A 24,384-nucleotide genomic window follows, 5' to 3' on the forward strand; every position below is an offset into this window, starting at 1 on the left:
GGACTGATCCCAGGAGAGGCCAGTGTGCAGGAGGGTCGTGAGGAGAGCTCAGCAAAGGCCTTCGGGACCTTCCTTCCTCCCACTCTGCCGAGCAGGACGCCAGCCTCCCGCTCTCGCCGGGTGCAGATCCCCAGGCCGCTGCCAGCAGGACGGCCAGGAAGGTGGGGAGAAGAGAGTGGAGCATCTGCAGCTTGGCAGGAGCATCTCTGCCGACCCACGCCCTCCTCAGCACAGGCAGGACTCCCGCGAGAGGACCAGGGCCTCGCGCTCACCTCCAAGCCCTGGCTCTGCCCTTCGCGGCCCGTGGGACCGTCAGCTGGTCCCCCAGCCTCTCGTCGGCTTCCAGTGGGTCTCAGGGAAAATATCAGAGTTTGTGTCCTGACCCAGAAGGCTGTATCAGACAAGAGTATTATTGCCACATAACTGGAGATCCCTTGGGCCGAATTAAGTAAAAGAGCCACTTAAGAGGATGCTGCATGGCTCGCACTGTCTCCAGGAGCGCTGGGGTGGGCCTGGAGGCTCAGTGGCCAGGAGGAATTCCCAGAGCAGGCCACAGAGCGGTGTGGGGGGATTCCCGGCCCGGCCTCCAGCCCCACCAGCAGAGCCTGCCCTGGGCTACGAGATGCCTCGGCTGCACCCAACAGAAGCCAAGATGTCAGTGGCGGAAACCAGATGTTCATAGAATTTGTTTCTCACATGCAGCTCTGAGTTCCGCCCTCTAAACCGCCGGGGTTCTTTCTGTCCTGTAAGTTGCGGGGTCCACCCACGGGGGCTGTGACAATCCATCACCCTGTCTGCATGGAGCCACTGGGAGGACACAAAAGGGAGCAGAGGAAGGCCGCCCATCCCTTTATGGAGACACACGTGTCCCCTCTCACATCACATTGGCGGGGGCTTGTCCCATGCCCATCACAGCTGCAGCAGAGGCCGGGAAAAGCAGTGCACATTCCGAGTTCCTGTGGACCTCATTAAACATTTCATTACTATGTGGGGGGGAGTCGATGGTGGGAGACGATCAGCAGCGGCGTCTCCCTCCCTCTCTGCATCCCAGCTGCCTTACAAGCGCCCCCCTTTTATTTCTCTGGACAGGATAAGTTCTTCCCATAGGCTGTTCCCTCTGCCTGGGATACTGTTCCTCTCCTTTTTCCCAGCCAACTCCTACACAGCCCTCAGATCCCATCATTTGGTCTCCAACAGGCTTCCTGCTATATGCTCTCCTCTCCCTGGTCTCGCCCGTCCTGGAAGCTTCCGGATTTTGCGATTATCTGTCTGCATGATCATTTGACTGACGGCTGCCCCCTCGGGAGATGGAGAACTTCAAAAGGGCAGGAATCTTGTTTTGTTTCCTGTCAGGCACCACTGCCTGGTCCAGAGCTGGAACTAGTGGCTGCAGGACTGAATAAGAGATGCGCTTGCCTGAGCGCCACGTCCCCACCTGCAAGTGGAGACGGCTCAGAGTGGTCATCAGAAAAGCAGTTCCCATCATAAAAAGAGCCTCGTAACTAAGCGGCAGTTGCTGTTACCTCTTTAACTTGTTTAATCCTCCCGGCAGCTCTGTAAAGCAGGCTATGCTATTACCCCATTTTACAGAAGAGGAAACTGAGGCACACAAGCTTATCAGCCACGTGGCAGGCGGGGAGTGAACCCAGGGCTCTGGTGCCCACAGGAGGGGCCCAGACCCACTGCCGCTGTCCTCAGGACCCAGTGTCCTACAGCAGGTCCCCAAGGCCCCACCAGCCCGGACCCACGCTTCCACAACACCAGCGCCTCGAGAGAGGCCGTGTGGCCCAGTCCCCTGCAGTGGCTTCCAGAGACACACAGCTGAGTGACACACACCCGTCCTCTCCAGGGCCACAGGCCAGAAACAGGCAGGCGTGTGCTCCCCGGGCGAGGCAGAGGGGCGTCCAGCCCTCCCGGGCCGCAGGACGTCCAGGCAGTGTTAAAACCTGCCCCAGGGAAGCATCTGCCTGCGGTGACTCAGCCAACGTTTATATCATTCTTCAAAAACAAATAACTGTATGGGGCTAGCTGATGGTGCAGCGGTTAAGTTTGAGTGCTCTGCTTCAGCAGCCCGGGGTTTGTGGGTTCGGATCCCGGGCACAGACCTACACAACGCTCATCAAGTCACGCTGTGGCAGGCGTCCCACGTGTAGAGGAAGACGGGCACAGAGGTTAGCTCAGGGCCAGTCTTCCTCAGCACAAAGGGGAGGACCGGCGGCAGCTGTTAGCTCAGGGCTGATCTTTCTCAAAAAAATAAATTAAAAAAAATTTTAAAAACCGACTATGTTTTATCACAAAAGGGGCACACATTCGGGGCAGGAGGAAAAGGGGGAAGACACACAATACAGGACAACACGAGGCTCATCTGCCAGCCGGCCAGCACCCACGCAGGCCAGTGCCACCCCGCGCCTCGCGCTCCTCCTCTTTCTCCACTGAGAAAACCATGTTGCGATGACACCACAGATGCTGTGCGCATCCCCCTATGACTTCCAGACCCCAGTGTCATGGTTTACCTGTGATCAGAACGAGTCGAGGTCGGGATGCCCCTCATGGGGGTGGGGGGGGGCGCTGGCAGTGGACACCTTGGACCGAGGGTGCTCTGTCCCTCCCACAGAAATTCCCTGAGGCCCCTCTGTGCCCTGGGGAGACACTGAGCTCACTCAGACTCAGCCTCTGTCTCCCACCCCTACCCCCACCCAGCATCTCCCCACCTGGGGGTAAATATACAAGACAGTTACTTTATTTCTAACAGACACTTTTTTCACACCCTTCATGTGCCAGGTATTGTTCTAAGGACTTTACAAACGTTAGCTCGGTTAATAACAATCTTAGCAGGTAGGTCCTCTCATTATCCACATTTTACACGAGAAAACTGAGGCCCAGAGAGGTCGAGTGATTTTCCTGAGGTTACACAGCAAGCGCGTGGTGGAGTCTGGATTTGAACCCAGGCCTGTGTTGGGAGTCCCATAAACACAAGCTCATTGACAGTGGATGTGAGGGTCACCTTGGAGCAGGCTCCTCCAGGGGAAAGGTGGGAAGATGGGAGGTGACACAGGAGCCCTGAGCCCCTGCTAAGCCATCACTTTTTTCAAAAAGAATTCCAGCAAGTGGAATTGTGTAGAAAGCAGTGGTCTGGAACCCTGACTCTCTGTGAAAGTCACCTGGGGCCCCTTGAAAACTGCGGCCTGGGTTCTCATCCCCTTGGGTTGGGGTGCTTTTTAAGACTTCCTAAGCGATTCCACTGTGCAGCCAGGTTTGAGAGCCCAGCTCTCAGACACAGGCTCCCTCCACACATTCCAGCCGTGGGATCCTGGGCTATTTGCTCAGCCTCTCTGGGCCTCAGTTTCGACATCTGTGAAGTGGGAAGTCTGTTGCTTTGGTGAGCACAAGGAGCCATACACAATGTACACACCTCGCAGGGACCTGGCACGGACCATCCACCCCGGCACTGTCAGTGCTTAATATAAGCACATGCCGCTCTCTGCACACGGGCAGACCTAGGGGACCGGCCAGCTCGGGCCGCCGTGACAAAGGCCCACAGGCTGGGGGCTTAGCAGAGATTTCTCTCCTCCTGGTCCTGGAGGCTGGAGGTCTGAGGTCGAGGTGTCAGCGGGTGGGTTTCTCCTGAGGCCTCTCCTTGGCGGGTGGACGCCCCGCCGTCTTCTCCGTGGGTCCTCACGTGCTCGTCCCTCTGTGCGTTTCTGCGTCCTGATCTCCTCTTCCTATTAGGACGGCAGTCCTAGTGGATCGGGGCCAGCCCAGTGCCCTCGTTTAACGGAATCGCCTCGTTAGAGGCCCCATCTCCAAACAGAGTCCCATTCCAGGTCGTGGGGGTCAGGGCATCAGCGTGAGAACATGGGAGGACACAGCTCCGCCCGGAGGGGTCAGGAAGCGCAGCCCGCACGCACCTGTTTGGAAGGGCTTGCTGGCCTTGATGCTGAGAATCCAGATGCCCTCACTTAAGTGCCCTAATCAGGGCACAGCGAGGCGGCTCCTGGCACTTAGTGGTGGGAGCCCTTGACAGTCCCAAGCGCGGGCTCCTGCCCGGGCCTCGCCTCCAGGCTCTCACCTCCAGGCCCTCACCCGCACCCCCGCTGGCCCCGCGAGGGTTAAGCAGAGGCCTCCGGAGCTGGGTGGATTTACTGCCCCAGACCTTTATCATCTCCCCTGACGCGAGGGCTCACATTCCCCACTTAATTACTCGTCTGGCAATCAGCAGAGATGCCCCTTCTCTGTGGAGCTGCCTGCAGCTGTCAACTGTTTATTTACTTTTCCTCGGCCCCGGGAATGGCTGTAATTTAAAGGTTCAGATCTCAGCTACCCTGCCTGGTGCAAACCCCGCTTAAACACTTCCATATTGCTCGGGTGGAATGCTGCTGGGAGCCGCCCCACCTCCCTTCCCGGCCGGGGGCGCTGGGGAGCAGGTGTTCCTGGTTATCGGGGCTGAGGGCCGGGCGAGGGCTGCCCGCCGGGGATGCCCGCTGCCGCCGTCTGTGCGGAGAGCTCGGCGCAGAGCCTCCAGCCACGGTGGGGGTGAGGACCACGACGTGCTAGGATGGGACGGCCCCCGAACCACCCCCCTGCCACAGTTCAAGCCACGGTTCTCGCTAATTCCTGCGCCAAACGGTGTAATTGCCACTTAAGTTGTCAAATGGCATCCAGATGGTCTTACCTTTCACACCAGCGGTTTAATAAGCTTTTAGGCGTGACCTTTGCCGCTTGTCCTCCACCTGCCCAGCCCCCCGGTTTGTGAAATCTGAGCCCACAATTAGATCTGATAATGAGTGCCCGGGCGACCAGCCTTGAACTCTGCGAGCTCGCTTCAAGGGGTGCCCAGCGAGTCACCCCACGCCACTGACAAATGGCATGCGTCCCACTGCAAACGGAGGGGCCTCCCGCGCACAGCCCCCCTGGAGGACTGCCTGGGGAGATCACAGAGGCCCTGAGAGGCCCGGGAGTGCATCTGGGGGGGGGCCAGGCAGCTCGAAAGCTCAGGTGGGCTGTTTCAGGAGCCAAATTCTGGCAAACCGGAGGCTCAAAGCCGACCGTGTCCCCCAAGGCTGCTGTTTAGGGCTGTCTGCCCCCAGGCAGCCCCCCAGGGAGGAGCTGTTTCTAGTGCTGCCCCCCGAAACAGCACCGACAGGTGGGCACCAGTGTGGGGATCACCGTGCTGCCACGAGGCTGCATGCAGCCCTATATCAACTCAGACCCTTCGAACACACTCGAGCTGGAATAACTCCTTGGTGAAGGTTTTGCTAGAGGGAAGAACCATCTAGAACTGCAGAGGATCAAACTGCACCGTCTGTTTTGAAAAGTTAAATGATTCTTTCCCAGCACGGGGCAACTCCTCCCACAGTCCTGGAGCTAACATACATCTACCATTGCGCATGTTAGGGACCATGCCCAGGACTTCCCAGGCATTCACTGCTCTATCCTCACGATAGCCCAGCTGCTGGTTTTATCCCCCTTTTTGTAGATTACAAAACTGGGGCCCAGAGACGCTGAGTAACTTGCCCAAGGTCCTACAGCGGGCGAGGGACAGAAATGGGATTTGAACCCAGGTAAGGGTTTGTATAAGAGTCTGGAAGATGCCGATTATTCCAAGAACAGCCCCCCACGCCAATGTTCTCAGTGCCCTGGCAAACTGAAGAAAGTGGATAGAGGCAAAGAGAAGGGCAAACCAGAAGGCTTCTCCGTGAGGGGCTGGAGCAGCCGGGGATGGAGGAGGCACCAGACACTCGAGCTCTTGGACAGGGAGAGAAGTTTCCATGGGAGAATCTTGTCCCTGATCTTTGCCAGGTTCTGGTTAGAACAGACCACAGACCAGAGAACTACGAGAGAATGCGACCCAAGAGGGAAACTGGCAAAATGTCTTTGTTCCGCCTCCTTCATTATATTTGACTCTTTTTAGGGCGTCAGTATTCCCTCTTCCTGACCCTTACAGGCATCCTGGGTTTTAACGGTCTCATCTCATGTTGTCATTGAGAACCTACTGCTAAGGTTGTGTTGCCATTCTTACTAAGGTGTGAATGACTGACATTTAGGAGCTGAGATTGCATTTCAGGCTATCTATCACCTTAAGGTCACCTTGGCTTTTCAAACGAAGAGACTATAAGAAGTCCCAAAATAAATACAATGCATGGAAAAATCACCATTTTTGCTAAAATAGTGGGAGGGGCACAATGGCTTTTTAAAATACCTCTGCCTGTAATCTGGAATGCAAAGCAAAAATGGTACGAATTTTTAATGTAAAGAGATACCAAAATGGCCCAGTTGGGGCAGGTTTCCTCTTGGTCCACACTCCCGGAAAGGGGAGCCTACTCTGTGAAAAATTCTGTGATAGAAAGTCCTGCGGAACAAGGCCTTGAATGAGGCGAGTGGTGCATTTCAATGGTGACATTATCTGGCAGGTAACAAATTTGTTTCAGCATGAGCTGGGGGTTCCTCGTGACAACTCTAGGACTCAGAAGCCACCTGTGATTTTTACAAAAAGGCCACCTGTCTTAGAACCCTCTGGGCCAGCCAAGCGTCTGCTAGCAGGGAGCTCGATGGCAGACCCATCTTGTCCCCCAGGGACCTCTTCCTACACCACGGCCACAGCTGCCACCTACAGCCCCTGATGCGCCTCACAGCTCCTGCCTCTGAGCCTTAACATCGGCCCCTCTGTAGCCTGAGGTGTCACTCTCCCTTGTTCACTGGGAGGACGCCGGCTCGGAACTGAAGGCGTCCCTCTGCACCCCCACACTGTCCTCACCTCTGCCACAGCCGCGTCCCCCTGCGACTGCCCTGGCCACGTGTCTCTGCCCATGGGGGCTGGAGCTGTCTGACTCACCCTTCTGCCCCAGGCCCAGAAAGCCACTTGGCCCCTGGTGGTCAGCACCTGGGGATGCAGGTCGCACAGCATCGTAACCGCTCATTTCCTCACTTGCTCGTACCCCCCAGAACATGGGCCCCAGGGGGCAGGGATGGGGTGTATTCTGTGCCTGGTGGGGGCAGGCGCCATCCACATGCGAACAAATGAACCTCACCAGTTCCATTCCTCAATAAGCCTTTTTCCGCAGACCTGCCGCTGAGGTCCAGGGCCCTGTTTATCCCCAAGTTAAAATGAGACCGCATTTGTTACCACAGGAGGACACAGACAGACGAAGTGACTTGCTCAACGTGTGGCTCCAGCAAAACCAGACGACCGTCAGGCTGGTGACGCGGATGAGGCTTTGGAAGAGAAGCCGGTGGGAAAGAGCAGCCGGGATGCGGCTCAGACGTGCTCACGACCTCGGGGGCCTCGGCTGGGTGGGCCACCTGTTCTCCCAGACGCTTTCCTGTCTCCACACAGCCTATGAGGTAAGGACTATTACCGTGCCCACTTTACAGAGGAGGAAACTGAGGATCAGAGACAGTCAGCAAAATGACCAAGGTCACACAGCAGTAGAACTTGAATTTCAGTGGGAACAGACCTATCGAACGCCCCTAAACACCCCTGTCCCCGAGACGAAGGAAGGACGAGCTTGGGGGTGGTGGGATGGGGAAATAGATTGACGTGCTTTCTAAGGCCCAAAGTCAGTCTCCTTCTGAGAGTGGTGTGTGTATGTGTGGGGGAGTGTGTGACCTGTGTTAACGTGTACGTGTGTACGCCTGTGTGTTGGTGCATGTGAATGAATGTGCATGTGTGCACTTACAAGTGTATGTGTGTGTGTGATGTGTGCACGTGTGTGAATGTGCGTTGGTATGTGTACATGTGTATGTGAATGGGTGGGTGCATGAGCACGTGTGTGTGTTGTGTATGCAAGTGTGTGCGTGTGAATGAACGTGTGCACGTGTGTCTATGTTCCTGCCCAAAAAACAAAAGCCTCAAGAGGGCAGAAGGAGGCCACCCGGGGGCCACCGCGTTCCCCGGGTCACTGCAGTCCTGCGTCGGGAAGACACGCCATGAGCGTCAGCCCAGCTCCAAGCCTGCAGCCTCCCGCTTCCGGTCAACAGAAACCCAGGATGAGGGGCTACTGGGGTGGGGGGGCGTCCCTGTGACAAAGTGGAAAGTTCACAAAAGACAAGGGCCCCAAACTCGGAGGGCCCCGCCGGGTTCCCCTCCATGCCGACTTTGGGAAAGGACGGCAGGAGTTGGATAAACGGAGGGGCAGACCCGTCCGAGGACCACCTCCCCCGAGAACCTGCTGGTTCGGCCCGGGAACCGGCTGCCTCCCAGGCCTCTGCCACTGTCCCCGCAGCCCTGCCCACTGCTGATATGATGGCGGTGAAGCTCTCCCGACGTGCCCAGATTGCACCACTGGTCAGCGGGGGTCCTTGGGCAAGTGAGCAATTTCTCCTCGTCTGTGAGAGACCCCACCACCGCCGTCAGCTGACTCTCAGTGCGCATCCGGCCCCGTGCGCCCTGGGCGCTTCCTACACTATATCTCACTCAGGCCTCCAAGGGCTGGTAACACCCCCATCTCCGGCAGGAGGAAACTGAGGCACAACAGGTACGTGATAGGCCCGGGGCGGAGCTGAATGAGAGCTGGAACAATGACCCCGACTCCTCAGCTCTCCTGGGCTTGCATTTTCTCTGCGTGACGAGATGCCTGAGGTCACCTCTGCAGACATTTCCAGAAGGAAGCTCATTGGTCCCGTCAGATGGGAGCGCCTCTGAGGGGTCCTGCAGGGCCCTCTCCTTGTCGTAAATTTTCTTCATGGGAAACTCAAGCATTTGTCCTAGTCCCTTTGTTACTCGCTATGTCCTGAGACAAGTCAATCCCTCTGGGGCCCCGAGGCCCTCAGCTTGAGGATCCCAGCAGCTCAGCGTTTCCTGAGGCAGGGATCCTGGACCCAGGGGCAGTGGGGAAGCTGAGTCCTTTGTATCATCTGCCAACGTGTGGCAGTTTCCACGGCAAAGAGCACTGGTACCTAAAACGAGGCTGGCCGGGTGGCACAGCGGTTAAGTGCGCACATTCCGCTTCTCGGCGGCCCCGGGTTCGCCGGTTCAGATCCCGGGTGAGGACATGGCACTGCTTGGCACGCCATGCTGTGATAGGCGTCCCACATATAAAGTAGAGGAAGATGGGCACGGATGTGAGCTCAGGGCCAGTCTTCCTCAGCAAAAAGAGGAGGATTGGCAGATGTTAGCTCAGGGTTAATCTTCCTCAAAAAATAAATAAATAAATAAACCACCCAAGGTCTCTGCTTCGGACTGCAACCTTGTCAGCTCAGTGTGGTCTGCCCAGGGTCTGCGATCATCAGAAACTTTGCCCGGGTGACATCTTTGAACGTCAGTGTTGACAGTAAGCGTTCCTCCTTTTCCGAACACCCTCTCTGTGCTTGCTGTGTGCAGAGCATCCTGGGATTCCTCCCAACAACCCTGTTAGAGAGACAACATCATCCCAGTCAGTAGAGGAGGAGGCTGAGGTTCTGAGAAGCTCCAAGATGCACAGTGACCAGGACGGGTGGCCGTGAAGGAGAAATTCGGCCTGCCTGATTCCAGAGCCTGGCCCAAGCTGCCAGGCCAGCGTTTCCCCAAACATGCCATGTCGGAAGAACTAGCCGGGTCTGGTGGAAATGAGGGACTATGGGTCCCACTCGAGTCCTAATGAGCCTGACTCTGAAACAGGTGGGCCTGAGAGTCTGCGTTTTGAAGTCACGGTCACTAGAGGTGAGATGGAGCACCACTGCCCACACTCCATCACAGAACCAGATTAATTCCCTTTCCATCCACCCGTGGCTGAGTAGAGCATCTTTCAGAAGTGGCACTGGTGGCATCGGGGAGGACAGAAGCCCAGCCCAGACAGGCAGGCCTCCCCTGCCCCGGCTGCCTGCACAGCGTCAGCACTGCCGCCCCCCCAGCCCCCTCCCCGGCCACAAAGAATGGGCGGAAAGGGCCCCGTGGGCAGGAACTCCCCCTGCCGTTTCACACCGCTGTCCTGGGACGGGCCTGCCAGCGAGGAGCCAGGGCCCGGGAGCAGCTGAAGAGGCCAGGGACACGGGGCGCCCGGCCGCGGGCGAGGGGCCTGGCAAACAACCACAGCCCCCCCAAAGCTGGACCAGAGGGCGCCAAGCAATCGCCCGCGAAATCTGCAAGCTCATCACGGCGCTTGGAAACCTCGGTGGGGACACAACACAGGCCGCATCCTGCTCGGCAGAGATAAGAGAATTCCCAGGTTCTTGCCTCCCCCTGGGGACCGCGGGGCGGGCGGGCAGGAGCTCCAGGAACGTGAGAAAGATGCCCGGGCTCGCTCGCTGCTGGGGAGCTCTCGCCCCCCTCCGCCTCCCCCACTCCGGAGGGGACCTGGGGGTAGGGGGTCTCATGCCCAGCTGGGACCCCAGTCACCTGTTTTGCCCATTCCTGCAAGCCCGCCCTCCCTCGCACTGGTTGTGGGGCCTGGGCTTCTCTGTGCCTCAGTTTCCCCACCTGCAAATGGGGCTGTGGGTGGGAACTACCTCCCGAATTCTTCCAGGATTCTTGCCGTCCTGCGTGCAGACCAACCGCTGGCGTCTGTGGAGGATCCACCGTGTCCCCAGCACGTCCCTGTGGTCCTGGGCCCCGGCGTTGGCACAAGCTCCATCATTTCAGTGAGGAAGCCAGTGTGCCGCCTGGAGAAGAAGCTGATGGAGCCAGGTGGGCCGGGCTTGGAGCCAGAGGCCACTCTCGCCACTGCCGCGGAAGGCTCCTTCTGAGAGCCCCCTGGAAGGCAGGACTCTAGTTGACTCAAATTCCATTCTCACTCTGTGGGGCTGTGCCATGAGGTTCGGTTCAACCCCAATGCTGAGTGTACATCAGAAATGATAGTGAGCTCAGGAGTGAAAGCCAGCCCCGCACAGCACGTTCCACGTGCCAGGAGCCTTCCGTGCACTTTCCATACAATGGTCCCTCACAGTGGCCCTAGGAGGGAGGTGCTGTTAGTCGCCCCATCTCGAAGGCAAGGTAATTGAGATTCAGAGAGGTTAAGTCACCTGCCCAACGTCACCCAGCGTTACTAATGGGAGTAGAGCGCCTGCACAGTGCCAGGACCTGACACTCGGGAGCTCTCTCTCTTTCTGTGAGTCCCTTTCCTTCTTGAGGGTGGGGTCTCACCATGTCCCTCTTTGTGTCCCCACAGGATGGCGGCACAGTGACCAGTGGATGGAGAGTTGAAAAGCGTAAGTCAAATTGGTTTTATTTCCCAGATTGTTTCGAGGACGTGGTGTCCAGACGGGCTGGAGGAGGCACCATGCTGTTTGAGGCATGTGGGGGTCGAGGGGCTCGCCTAGTGGGTACTCAGTAGCTCCTGCCTCTACGAGGGACCCACACTGCCCCCAGATTTGTTTCTGGAACTCCAGGTCAGCTGAATGAGTTCGGGTAGAGCCGGTGTGTTTTGAGGGGAAATCAACAGTGAGGGGTCCTAGAACCCAGCCAGGAACACAGAGCTGTGTCCCGGGTGTCCAGGCAGAATACACAGGGCATTGATGTGCTAACAACCCCTAATGAGGCCACCCTGTTGGATATGTGCATGACTCCTTTGGTAAGAACAGAACTGCCCATCAAATGGAAGCCCCGGGGCAGACCCCCTTCTCCATTGCCGTGTGGAGGCCAGAACAGTTCCTGCATCTCGGGCCGGCCCGCGGCCACACCAGCCCATGGTCCCACGCCTGCCCCGGGTGGCACCTGTGCTGTACTGAGCACCCAGCAGCAACCAGACGTGCTGGGCGCCTTGCACACGGTGTCTCTCGTTCTCAAGTCAAGAAGGTGCTAGAACCCAGGACAGCCCGTTCCAAGGCCTGGAGCCTCCCCGACAGTTCCAGGGGCAGACTTTAAAGTTCCCTTGTAGGAACCCCAGAAGACCCTGGGAGTCAACTACATTCCGCTGGAAAGCTTTGCAGACGTGCCCTGGAGGCCACCGCTTCCTGCCCCCTGGGGCCCAGTCTGTGAGGATTTGCTGAAATAAGTTCGGGAGCTCAGAGGGGGCTGCAGCAGACACGGATGATGTGCCTCCTGGAGTGCTCGGTGCCCATCTTCTCCCTCACTGCCTCCTTATTTAGAGGCCAGAAGCCTACTGTGTCACTTACCAGCCTCCCTTGCAGCTGGAGGCAGCCAAATGCCCCAGTTGTGACCCATGAGATGTAAAGGGAGTCTGCTGGGACACTTCTGGGAAGGCTTTTGCTTTCCTGACAAAAAGCACAGACCCAGCTGATATAGTCCCGGAAACCCTCTGCTCCTTTCTTCCCTTGAACGCAGACGTGATGTCTGGAGATGCAGCAGCCATCTTGAGACCATGACAGGCCAGGTAATGGCAATGTGGTGGACACAATGATGTCCTCCAAGAAGCATGCACATCCTACTCTCCAGAACCTGTGAAGTGTTAGGTTTTATAGCAAAGGGGAATTACAGTTGCAGATGGAACCAAGGTTGCTAATCAGCTGACCTTGCAATGGGGGGATTATCCTGGATTATCTGGGTGGACCCCATGTAATCAGGGGGTCCTTAACTGTGGAAGAGGGAGGTAGAGAGGAGATCAGAGAAAGAGAAGTGATGACAAAAGGAGGGCAGAGAGATGCAGCGTTGCTGGCGTGGAAGACGGAGGAAGGAGCCATGAGCCAATGACCTCTGTGTGACTTGAAGCTGAACACACTCCTGATGGGCACCTGTGTCCTCTAGGGAAGCTGTTATTTCAAAATTCCTTTCGTGACAGAGAAACAGCATCAGCAGCTAAGAACGTGAATTCAACACCTGGGACAGGAGCCTGAGGTCTGAAGATGAATTCTGGAAGGCTCTGGGCCCTCATCCGAGAAAGCAAGCTATAGGAGGACGAGAGTTCTCGAGCAGTTCTCTGGAGAAAACGTTTTCCTCCAGATAATGCCTTAAAGCCCTCAATATGCTACAAAGAGAGCCTGATTGCTAACTCCACGTGTATCATAAAGTGGATCTAAGACAAAAAAGCTATTTCGGGGGACAGAAGAGTGCGCTTGTCTGCAGTCAAGGAGGGTCCCTGGGGTGATGGATGTGCTCCCAGCTGCCCCCGTGCAGGGCTGGGGGCGACTCTTCTCCAGGTGAAGCCCCCACGTGGGGCTGGGTTCTGGCGGGCTGTCCATCAGTGACACACTCGTTGAGAGACAGCCCTGTTTCAGGAACACAGTTTTACAGTCGCGTAATTTCTAAGTGTATTTTCCCCATCTGCTTTGTCACCCATTTTACCACTGGGTTTCTAGGAACGAGTTGCGGTACGAGGCCGGACTGCCCCTGCCCATTCACAGACGTGTGCATCAACCGTGAGCGGGGAAGGCACGGGCCGCTGGTTGGGACCCGCCTCCTGGTGCCGGGCACAGGGCACCAGGGCCAGAGAGGCTCGCTGGGCAGGAAAGAGCTGGAGAAGCTGGGCAGACATTTTTTCCTCGTGGCTGCAAGTGTGGTCTGATGCCAGGACGTATGAAAGAGATGGTCCAGAGAGGTTTAGCAGAGGTCCTGGCTGATGACCAGTGCTCAGTAACTGAACTATCAAAATGGTTTTCTTTCTAGTACTCACAGTAACCCTTTGCGGGAAGTCTGGGGAACATTCTCACATACAGGCCAGGAATCCAAGGCTGAGAGGGATTAAGTGACAGCACGAGAAAGGGGCTGATCTTCCCACACCCCATAGATGCCTCCCCGTGGTACCCAAGGGTACCTGACTGTGAGTTGCCGTAGTCACCACAGATGATAACTCCCATAGATGCCTCCCCATGGTACCCAAGGGCCTGCACCTGGGCGTGCGTTGCCATGCTGACCACAGATGATAACTCTCATAGATGCCTCCTCATGGTACCCAAGGGCCTGTACCTAGGCGTGCGTTGCCATGGTGACCACAGCTCCTGTGCTCTTTCCCTGGGCCCCACTTTCCTCTTTCGTTCCTCACAACATCCCTGTGAGGGGCCTTGAGCTGACCACTCACACAACGGAGGGAGACTCGGCGTCTTGCCCACCATGCTGAGACGTGTGGAGCTGGGTGTGTGTGAGCACCTGGCTGATGGCACACCTGGGGCTCTCTCCACGGCCCCACAGAGCACAGCGAGGGCAGGCGGAGGCTCTCAGCCAGAAGCACTGAGAATTCTCTCCCGGGGCCAGGCTCTGAGCTCACAGAACTGACTTGCAGGAAATCCTGGGTCACCTGGGAGCCCAGAAGAGGCATGGGGGCAGCAGGAGAGGAGGGAAGCAGTGGGCACCCCAGGGCTGTGATGCAGAGGGCCGGCACCCACCTCCTGAGCAAGCGCATGCACCCAGGGGCGCCACCCTGAGCCTTTCCCCCAGGGCGCCCTCACCACCACAGGCTGGGGTTGTAGGGCTATGGGGCGGGCGGGCGCTTGCAGTCCACACCCCACTCTGATGCTCACCCCCTGGTAACTCTGGTCAAATCCCCCAACCTTTCTGTGCCTCAGTTTCCTTCTCTGTAAAATGACAGCTATAAAAGAAGCTACCTACCTGAAGGGACGTCTTGGCCAAAAACACCGATTCCTTATTTTCCAAACTCGCAGAAACACATTAATTCATTTTATTTATAATGAGGCCGTGAGTGAAATATTCAGAATGCTAAGAGAGAAGCACCTCATCAGAAGGGTTTTTGTAAAGAGAAGTGTCACTCTCATCTTTGCATCCAGGGAGCATCGCGCAGGAGTCAGCCCTGACCCACGCCGGTCTCGGCCCTCTGCTGGTCGCCGGACCACATCTGCTCTCCACCCCATTCCTCCTTGTTGACAGGATTCCGGTTTTATTTGGCTTGGCAATGAACCCGACTGAAAATATGCAGTTTCCCAGACTCCTTTGCGGTGGAGAGTGGTCAGGTGACATGGCCCCAGCCAACGCGGTGGAGGTGAGCTGCCGAAAGACAGTCCTTGCAGAACAAGACAGTGCGTCTTCCCCCTTCACTCTATCCTTCCTGGATTGGGACATGAGCCTCCTAGCTGTGGTGCTCACCTTGTCATGTGTGCCTACAGGCACAGAGCTCAAAAGATGGATGAAGCCGGGGTCCCTGCCCGACAACCTGCCTCCAGCCTCCCCTGCCTGAGACGACCAGCCCCGCTGTCGTTTTCGGTTGAACAAGTTCCCAACTGATCTACCCACGTGCATCTGAACCTAAGGAGCTGCCACCACCCCCGCATCTTTGAGGAGCAAACACAAGGGGTTAGAGCCAGTCTCAATGGAAACAACTCCCACCCAGGCCAGGGCCCCGCCTCCCCTTTGCCTATCTGAGGTGATTGACAGCAATGCCATCCAATCACAATGTTCTCTGTCTTCTTGGCGACGCCAGAAAGTGAGCTGCCTCTACTCACTATTTATTTATTTGTTTATTTTATTTTAGTTATTTGGTTATCTCCTTGGTGAAACCAGCCTCCAGGTTTCCCAAAATGTGACACCCAGTGCAGCACCCCTGGACCTGTCCTTTCCTCCCCACGTGGTGGCTAATGGAGATGCCTCTCAGGACAGGAGAGGCTCTGGGTGTCTCCGTCTGCAGAATGGGGGCGACCAGACCTCACCTGCTTGCTCCTGCACAGTCACCCGCCCTGGCCTCTGTGCTCTGGCCTCACCAGGCCCTCCGAGCACGGCCCCTCACAGTCCACTCTCCCGTTTGGCCCACTGGGAGGTCCCAGCCCCCCTCCCCAGTGCCTGGGATACCCCTGCCCCGCCCCCCTCCAGGCTGACTCCTCACATCTCCACTCAGACGCCCACTGCCCCATCAAACAGCTCCCCCATTGCCTGCAGCGGCCCAGGCCCTGTCTGTCCTCCCGAGGGACTGTGGGCGCCACGGAATGACCTTACTGTTGTTCAGAGCTGTAAACCCAGAGCCGCCCCAGGGCCTGGCGCAGAGCAGCTGCTCCATGAAGATCCGCTGCCCGCTGAGCGGCCGGCCAGCCGAACAGTCGGTGAGTGCCGGGGCTTCCTGGCGGCCTTGTGTTTGGAGATCTGGCAGAGCAAAGTTTCGTGTTGCCACGTGAGTGTTTTTTCTGCCACAATGCTGTGGCCTTACATCTCGTACCTTCGGGGAAATGCAACCGTGAGAGTTTCATCACGTGGGCCCAGGTGTGAGAGAACTCTCACACCCCGCAACGGAGAGATGGCTAACCCAAGATGACCCAGAGTTAAAGGAAAAATATGCTCTTGCATATAACAACCCAAAAAGGACAGGAGGGAGAGTGAAATGCTCAGATAATCAACCTTCAGTTTTTCGCTGCACTTAAGTGGGGTCTTGAAGAAAGGAGGAGATTCACTAGTCGGAGGAGAAGGAATGGCATGTGCAAAGGCACTGAGGCATAAGAGTACATAGAGAGTTTGAGGAATGACAAGTTGTGGGCACGTGTCAGGGAGTGGAGAGAGGAAGTCAAAGGCTGGATTGTGGTGGTGGTTGTTTATAACAGTGTTATCATTACTTCTGCTTATAATAATGATCACATTTACTAAGTGCTAACTATGTTCTAGGTACTTTACATACATCATCTCAATCCCTACACCCCCCATGAGGTAAGTTCTATTATTATCCACATTCTAAAGAGGACAAAACCGAGGCCCAGAGAAACACCGACTGTCCCCAGGACACCCATCAGGAAGGGGCAGAGCTGGAATCCCAGTCTAGGTCTGCCTGGCTCCACACACATTGTTCTCAGTGCCAGTTTATCCCACATCTCCTGCCTCTGGAGCAATAGGAAGTGAGCTGCTCATCCCCCTGGCGATGATGCATCAGTCAGCTCTTCCCACACTCATGCTGCGTGAGAAAAGCACAAAACCTCGGGGCGTGTGAGGATGGCATTTACTGCTGGTGCATCTGGGGCGGTCAGCCAGGTGTCCCTGCTGACGTTGGCTGGGCTGACTTACTCACGCAGCCATGAGTTCCGCTGGGGTGAACGGGCGACTCCCTCTGCGTACCTCTCGTCCTTCCTCGGGCCAGCACGCGCATTTCTCACGCTGACGGCAGAGGCGCAGGATGGCTAGTGGGAACAGGTGAGTGTTTCTCCAAGCCTCTGCTCGCACGATGTCTGCACATCCCACTGCAAGTCAGATGGTGAAACCCAGACGCCGGGGACGAGGAAATCTACCCGCCTCTTGGTAGAAGGAGCAACAGAGCCCTCGGCAAAGGGCTTGACCAGGGAAGGGTGAAGACCTGAGGCCATTCATGCATTCCAGCTGCTGCGGGCCAGGACGGCCTGGGCCAGGGCCAGAGGAGGCCTCGGAGTGGGCGAGAAGGGGCCTCACTGAGCCCGGTTCCTCCCTGGGTGTCTGAAGAGTGACTTGTCCAGGGTCGCAGCACAAGTCAGCAGGACTTGTCCAAACCATGTGACTCCAAGACCCCTACCCTTTGCGGCGTGAGCCTGGGTGGAACACAAGATCCAACCAAGAAAAACAGAAACTTCGCTGAGTATTTAGAACAGAGAATTCAATACGTGGAAATTGTTGCTCTGGCAATGGAAAAGCTCAGCGGCAACCAGCAGAGCCCGGGGGACAAGCACTGTCCTGAAGCAGGTAGCGCCCCTGGGCTGGAGGGACAGAGAGCAGCCAGGGTTGGCCCGGGCCTGTCCCAGGGAGCGAGCAGCACCGTTGCTGAGAGCAAGCTGGGAGGAGGAGACGGTGGGGGGAGGGGGAGGGAGGGACCCCCCCCCTCCTCCAGCCCTCCCTCTGGCCTCTCTCCTGTGCCTCTCAGCCCAGACCCTGCCAGAAGCGGGGTGACCCAGAGCCTCGAAATGCAGCCCCTGCGGCCAGAGCAGATGCTGGAGGATGAGGGAGGGGCTGAGGGCGGGCAGCTCGCAGAGAGGGAGCTCCAGGGCCACAGCCCCCTCAGAGACAGGTGGCCTCTGTCCCCCACTTGCTCCAGGGCATCGCATCTCCAGTGGCCAGGCCAGTGTGCGCCAGGCCCTGGTTCTGGCTCAGGAGGGCTGGTGGGGCCTGAGGCTCTGCATTTCCAACAGGCTCCCAGGCCGTGCTGACACTGCTGGTCTGTGGGCCCCGCTTCCCGTGGCAGCCATGAGCAGAGAGCGCCACAGGGATGTGGAAACGCCCTCGTGGGGCCACCGGGCGGACGTGTGCTTGGTATTTATTATGTGCCTGGCTCTCCTTCCTTCTGCCAGCCTTTGAGGCAGAAACAGAAAAGAAAACCAAGACCCAGCAAAGTCCAAAAGACTTACCCAGGGTCGCTCAGGTCGCAGGTGGCCGAGATGCGATGCCGGGCAGCCCATCTGCCCATTTATTTCCGGGCTTCCGGGAACTGGCCCAGAGACGGTGGTGACGCAGTCTTTATCCAGCACATTATATGGTCCCAGCCTCTTCATTCACAACCTTAAGGCCTCACAGTCTGAAAAAGGAAGATGACCAGCTCAATTTTATGTAGGAGGAACCGAGGCTCAGAAAATTTAAGGCATTCGCCAAGGTCACAACAAATGAGGAGTGGAGCCCTCTTTGAACCCAAATCTGCCTTGCTCTGAAAACTTCACTCCGGGCATTACACCCCACTGCCTCTCAAAGTCACCCATTCATCTAGTCACTCAACAAACACTGATTTAGCAATGCACTCGGAGGCCCTGGTTAAGAAAGTGGGGTCTGTGATCCAGCTAGCTGGATTCAGATGCCCAGTCCTCCCCACCAGGCCACATGAGCTGTGGCACTTTGGGGGTTCCACCCAACCTCCCGGGGACTCAGTTCCTGAATGTCAAATAGAGATAATGACACTCCCTACCCCAGCGACCTATTGGGAGGCGCCATCCTGTTATCCCAGGCAACACCTGTCCCATCGCAGCCTCTGGATAAATATCAACCCTTGTTGTAAGTATGCAGCGATCATGACGCCCAGATTCCAGGTGGAGGAGACAGTCAACTCACACCTCAGAAAAGTAAGGAATCTGCTAAATGACCGAGTGTCCGAGATTAGGATTCCAAGAAAGTGTGGTGCTATGGGGACATCAGGGCGTGCCACTGCCGTGTAAGAGCAGCAGGGCACTGTCTGAGCCCGTGTCCAGGCTGGGCCTCCAGCGCTGTGGAACTGGGCGAGCTCCTGCTCTGTGGACATGCGACAGCTGCCGGGACGGGGATGCGTTCCGTCTCCTCACCAAGCAGGCTCGGCCACAGCCCGGGGACAGACCTGGGTGCCCGACCCTCTCCTGGAGGAGATTCACCCCGGAATGTTTTGGGCCCTCGCATAGCTCCTGCCTGGATGCCTCCCACAGAGGCTGTGACGGCAAGGCCACTGAAAGGGTGGCCTCAAGTGCTCATTTCTCCAGACCCCTCGGAAGACGTTGGGCAAGCTCGTTTCTGAGAGACAGGCAGGCGTTTGCGTTTCTGGCGGTTGTTTGCACAAAGGATCTCAGCCTCCTTTTTCCTGACACGCAGCTTAAACACGTTAGCTGACCCTTAAACGGAATCCCCACAACTCCCCATCTCCTTCCAGGGGAATTTCACGGGAGAGGCGGGGAAACGCGTGGTGCCCGCCAGCACGACTCCCCCGCTGACGGCACTGTCTGCTCGGGATGGGAGACTGGGTACTAAATGCGTCTTCTGGTTTGTTTGGGTGTGTTTGTCTCTTCTCTTTTACCTTTTAACTAAAACACAACACAAAATAAGCACCCTGATTGCATTCAGCTGTTAAGAGAGAAATAAATATGCCCCCCACCTTCACTGGCGGAGATCAAACGTGACTTCTCAAAAAACAGAAAACGGAAAGTTTACAAATACAGGACTAGGAATTTACAATAGGGCCGTCACTCCAGCTGGTGCTGTGTGCAGTCAGTCCGACGTGCTGGCTGGCAACGCAGGCTTCCGTGCATCTCTGTAAACCCATGCGCAAAGATGGTACCCAGTCCACGTTATACCCTTCCACCAAAAACAAAACAAAGCAAAATATATATATAATATATATAGCCCAGAAGAGGCAATAATCTTTGCCTCAGCTGAGGTCCTATCAGCCTGATTGGCAAATCGAAACATAAAAATATTTTAGGCTGAAATTGGTCAAATAGGCTGGTTGAATTCATTTTCTAAAAAATCTTGCCCCGGACAAGTTTATTCATATACATGGTCTGAAAGTGCTTTTCCTTGCTGGGTTTCTGAAACCTGAAATATTTTCAACTAAATGAGAAAATGTTCGCTGTTGAATGGCCTGTTAGAGCTGTCACAAACGTGATTTCTGGAAATAAACAAGATCATAAGAAGGTTGGCCGGAGCAGAAATGTAAGTCAACATTAATGGGTGGTGTAATTAAATTATCCCGTAAGCCAAGGTGCCAAGTGACACACATTTTTTTGTGTTAATTCTAATACGATCACCTCCCTGGGCCTGCACAAGTCTGAATGGGTCTCTCTCCAGAATGACTAATTTTATTTTCTTCAGTTTCTGTGTCTCAAATGGCGCTCCCTGTTCTGCTGGGGAAACAAAGTGCTGGGGACGGGCAAGTTCAGATTTTCGTCGTATCATTTTACAGAGGTTCACTTGATACAAACATGGTTCAATAAACAGTGTTTATTTTTTATGGGTTAGTATCTTGCTCAAGAAAATTAGAACAAGTTTCAGGAAGATTTATTTTCATTTTAACTATTGTTCCCTGGTCACTGCCACTCAATACTTAAATGACTCTCTCCCCAAAGGGCAAAATCTTTAAAGCAGAACAGAATTTATTTAAACAGCTGGTTTTTTGCACGATCATTTTATTAATACGCAGACTTGAGTTATGAATAGTGGGTCACTTCCCAGTTTGGAAATACATACAGGTATAAAAGTTGGCATGTCATTCAATTAAATTTTCAAAGAACAATACATGATTAATTACTACCACACGTGCTGCAGTAAGTCGGTGTGCGGTACCCCGTTTATATATTTCTGTGTCTTAAAATAGTATTTTACATTTGGAGCCAAATGAATTCCCCTGCATCTTTTTCTTTTCCAAGGACAAATGATAGCATCATTTTTAGGAAAAGAAAGAAATCTTTTTGTTGCTGTTGCGGAATCTCAGTTTATTTAAAATAGTTGTCAACATGAGCACTATTTCTGTTTAAATTTAAAAAAATGCTATGGCAAATTATTCCATAAAACACATCGCGTTCTCCCTTGAAGGATCAAAACGTGGAAATCATGTTTTAAAATGTTTGAAAACCATTTTAGCATTAAATATGTTGACGAATGTGTTCATCATTATTTGAGATTCGCTCTAGCAAGAGATGGGGATAGAAAAATGTTTGTTTGCTTTTGAAATAAAGCAGGAACTTTTCCCAGTGGGAGCGGAGGAGGGGTTATCCTGCAGTCATTCCTGGGAGGTGGTTTAAAAGCTGTAAAAAGCTGGTGATACCATTTTAGCAGGTGCTGATACAGTGAAATACAGCATCCAGGGTGGATGTTCCCACATACGTTCACCACAACAAAAGGAGACACTTTTTTGAGAAGGGGAGACTCCAATATCATTATGTGCACATTCCTGATTTTAATTGGCCATTTGTACGCATATAAAATTCCATGAAGTACTGTAACCTGTACATCCTTCATAGCTATTATAGGAAGATCGTTAAGGATATCTTTTATTTCTTAAAACATAGACAGGCAATGGATAAAATATTGAAATAGCGGCTAAGCTTCTTCCTTCTTTATCTCGAACATTTCCGGGAAGTATTTCTTTGAACTCTAGCTGGGCGCCGTCAAGGGAGAGACACTGGTAATTAACATTTGGCTTAAATACTTAAATACTCCTGGATGGTGTGGCACGTTTCAGGCGAGGCCTCAGAAAGTTTCTCTTCTTCCCTTTAGAGCTCACTGGTCACCCTCTTAGAGAGGTGAGGGGGGACCTGACACGATTCGGGCTAAACCACCCTCCCCACCCCCACCCCCATGATCACTCTAGAAGTAACATCGCCATCTACTGGACAACAGGGGACCCTCCCTGAGAAGGAAAAGGTTTCTGTTTCGGCAATGCAAATTAGAAAGCCTAGAAAATATATTTAAGATGTACCATGACACAGCTTCACGGACCGAGAACAAGAACAAGACGCTCTTATCAAAAGTGCAGGAAAGTGGCAATAGCCTTTTTTTCACACCTCTGGTCTGGAGCAGTTTTGAAAAGTGTCTCCAGCCCATCGCCCTATCCCCGCGATAACCCCACAAAAAGGAAAAAAAGTAAGGGAAGTGCTATTTTTAATTTCTAAGAGTTTTATGTCAGTTATAAATTTCTGCAGAGAAGGGGTTTTTGCACTGGTCAGCTCTCACGTTTTTCTCCCCGCATTTCCTCAGGGCTGGGGGCGTAGAGGAGACGCACACAAACACACTCGCACAAACACACTCGCACACACATCGCGCATTTGGATTTCTTTAACCTAACAAGGCTTCTCGAACACAAGAGCACAAAACTGGGATAACCCAAATATTATTCTAAATTCTTTTTTCAGGCACTTAAGCAAAACAACTACCATTTTTGAAGTTTATGTAACTCTTCCTTATAAATATAATCACATTCCGATTATACATCTGCCTGATGTCGATTTCTGGATTTTCTTATGCAAATAAGTGTCTTGCTTCCCTCCTTCCTGCTCCTCGCTGATCACTGGATCTGCCTTGAAATTTGAGCATTAATTGCTTTCTCTTGGTAATTAAAGTCAGGGTATCTGTTTCCTGAGAGAACAACATTGTTTTACAATTTCCCATACCCCTTGGAATAGTTTCATGGAAAGGAAAGAAGTCAATTGTGGCCCAGAATATTAACATATGTTTTCTTTACAATCCTCCCTTGTAAATCCTTGACAAGATGCTCGGGAGATTTAAAAACATAGACAATTTATGTTCAATGAAAATTACAATTAAATTTTTTAAGTATCACAACTCCCCCATTTTAAAAAAGAAGCATTCTCGCTGAACCTTACTTTCCTTTATTACAGATCATAAAAATTTTTAAGCGTCCTAGGAGCCTAAAGTCAGGTTCACTGTTATGTTACAGTCACAAATTACTTCATTTCACAGATATATATTCATTTCATATATATGTGTATCTACCAAAGTATTTACATTTTGTAACTTAATTTCTCACTCAATAGAGTTTGAAAGGTCTGGACATTATAAAGGCAAACTCGTTTTCTGCTGGAATGAAATGAGAAAAGGAATATTTTAAAAATTCACTTTATTAGGCAAATTCAGTAGGGACTCACTGTTCGCCCCTGAAATAAACCAGCCTGCTCCTGTTTACTTTCTCCATCTTTCGGAGCCTTAAAATGAAAACTGAAGTCACTGCGATTGCTAAGCACGCTCGCCCGCCCTTCCTTCCCCATGTTTGTGTAGAAATTGTAGAGTCTCTTTTCCTAAGAGTGGGGAATGGCGCTGAGGGCTGACCGGAGGGGCTCCGGCGGGGAGCCCCAGGGACAGTTAACTGGTAGAGAGAGAAAGGAGAGGCAGGACAGGGCGGGCGAACGGGGTCAGAGAGGCGCAGGAGAAAGACCGGGTACTCACAATTTCCAGTGTCTGCAGCTGTCTGTCTCCTGGTCCTGATTTCAAAAGGAAATGTGGCTCTTTTGTGCAGAATCAGAAATGAACATCCAGGAAGTTGGCAAAATCACTAGCTAAACAGTCAATAGAGGAAACACCACAAATTAAAACACCAAATTTGGGGTTTTTCTCCAATAAAGGAAAAGAGAGTGCGGGAAGGAGAAGGTGGGGGGAGAGAACATATTTTAATTTTTTCCTGTGAGCTGAGCTGGGCCCCAGGTTAATCTAAGTTCGAATTTGGCTATTTCTCTCCTACAACCACAGAATATAAAGGATCATTCGACTGACTGCCACGGATGGAGGCTTATCGAAAACCCCGAAATTCCCTCTGCCAAACGGTCTGAGTTCCTGCCACGGGTCTGAATTGAGTCTTCCTATGAAAATACACTTTAAAACTCAGCGACCCCCACCTCGAACGAATGCCTTCAGTGACAGGAAATGTTAACCATTTTAAGCGATTTTTATTTGCATTTGCTCTGAAGCGGAGGGAGTGGGGGAGATTGTACATTTAATGACTGGTCGCGAACCCGAGATGGATGGAGCGAGCGTGGACGTGTGCGTGTTTCTGAGCGGGGGCGAGCATCCTCGTCCTGAATTAGCCCCAAACAAGAGTGACGCTGCCTTGAATGCCCACAGAAGCAAGACAGGGTTTGCACGTTGCTGCTGGGCCGTCTTTCAAATTCTCTCGCGTTGTTGATCCATTTAAAGGCAACACCCTTACGCTTCACAGCTGAGGAGCCTGGGGAAAAGTGCCGTCCTGCAACGTCTGTGGTGCCGAGATGTGTCTGTGAGAGTGTTTTCTCCCTGGGATCAAAAAGAGATTTAAAAAAAGGGTTTTTTCCCCCCAAATCAACTAAACACTGAAGCTCAGAAACACACAGAATGTGTATAACATTGTCCTTCAGAAATCCATCTTGAATTTTTTTTTTAAAGTCCTCTCTTTGATCAAAAGCCGACAGAGA

The 24,384-nt window shown here is 53.8% G+C and overlaps 1 long non-coding RNA gene across 8 annotated transcripts in view; it reads right to left on the minus strand.

The window, feature by feature from the left end:
* Nucleotides 1-14,447: 14,447 nt before the first annotated feature.
* The window catches only part of LOC139082254 (uncharacterized), a 93,506-nt gene continuing 83,569 nt past the window's right edge, over nt 14,448-24,384 (minus strand). For 2 of the 8 annotated variants that reach the window (XR_011538063.1, XR_011538062.1), the window contains exons 5-7: nt 23,387-24,226; nt 18,103-18,269; nt 14,448-17,292 (exon numbers count right to left, since the gene is read on the minus strand). This is a non-coding gene — a long non-coding RNA (uncharacterized lncRNA). The remainder of the gene's footprint in view (nt 17,293-18,102; nt 18,270-23,386; nt 24,227-24,384) is intronic. The other 6 variants (XR_011538066.1, XR_011538064.1, XR_011538067.1 and 3 more) reach the window with 6 other exon arrangements.

The sequence above is a fragment of the Equus przewalskii genome, chromosome 3 (assembly GCF_037783145.1).
Source record: "Equus przewalskii isolate Varuska chromosome 3, EquPr2, whole genome shotgun sequence".
NCBI classification, from domain to species: domain Eukaryota; kingdom Metazoa; phylum Chordata; class Mammalia; order Perissodactyla; family Equidae; genus Equus; species Equus przewalskii.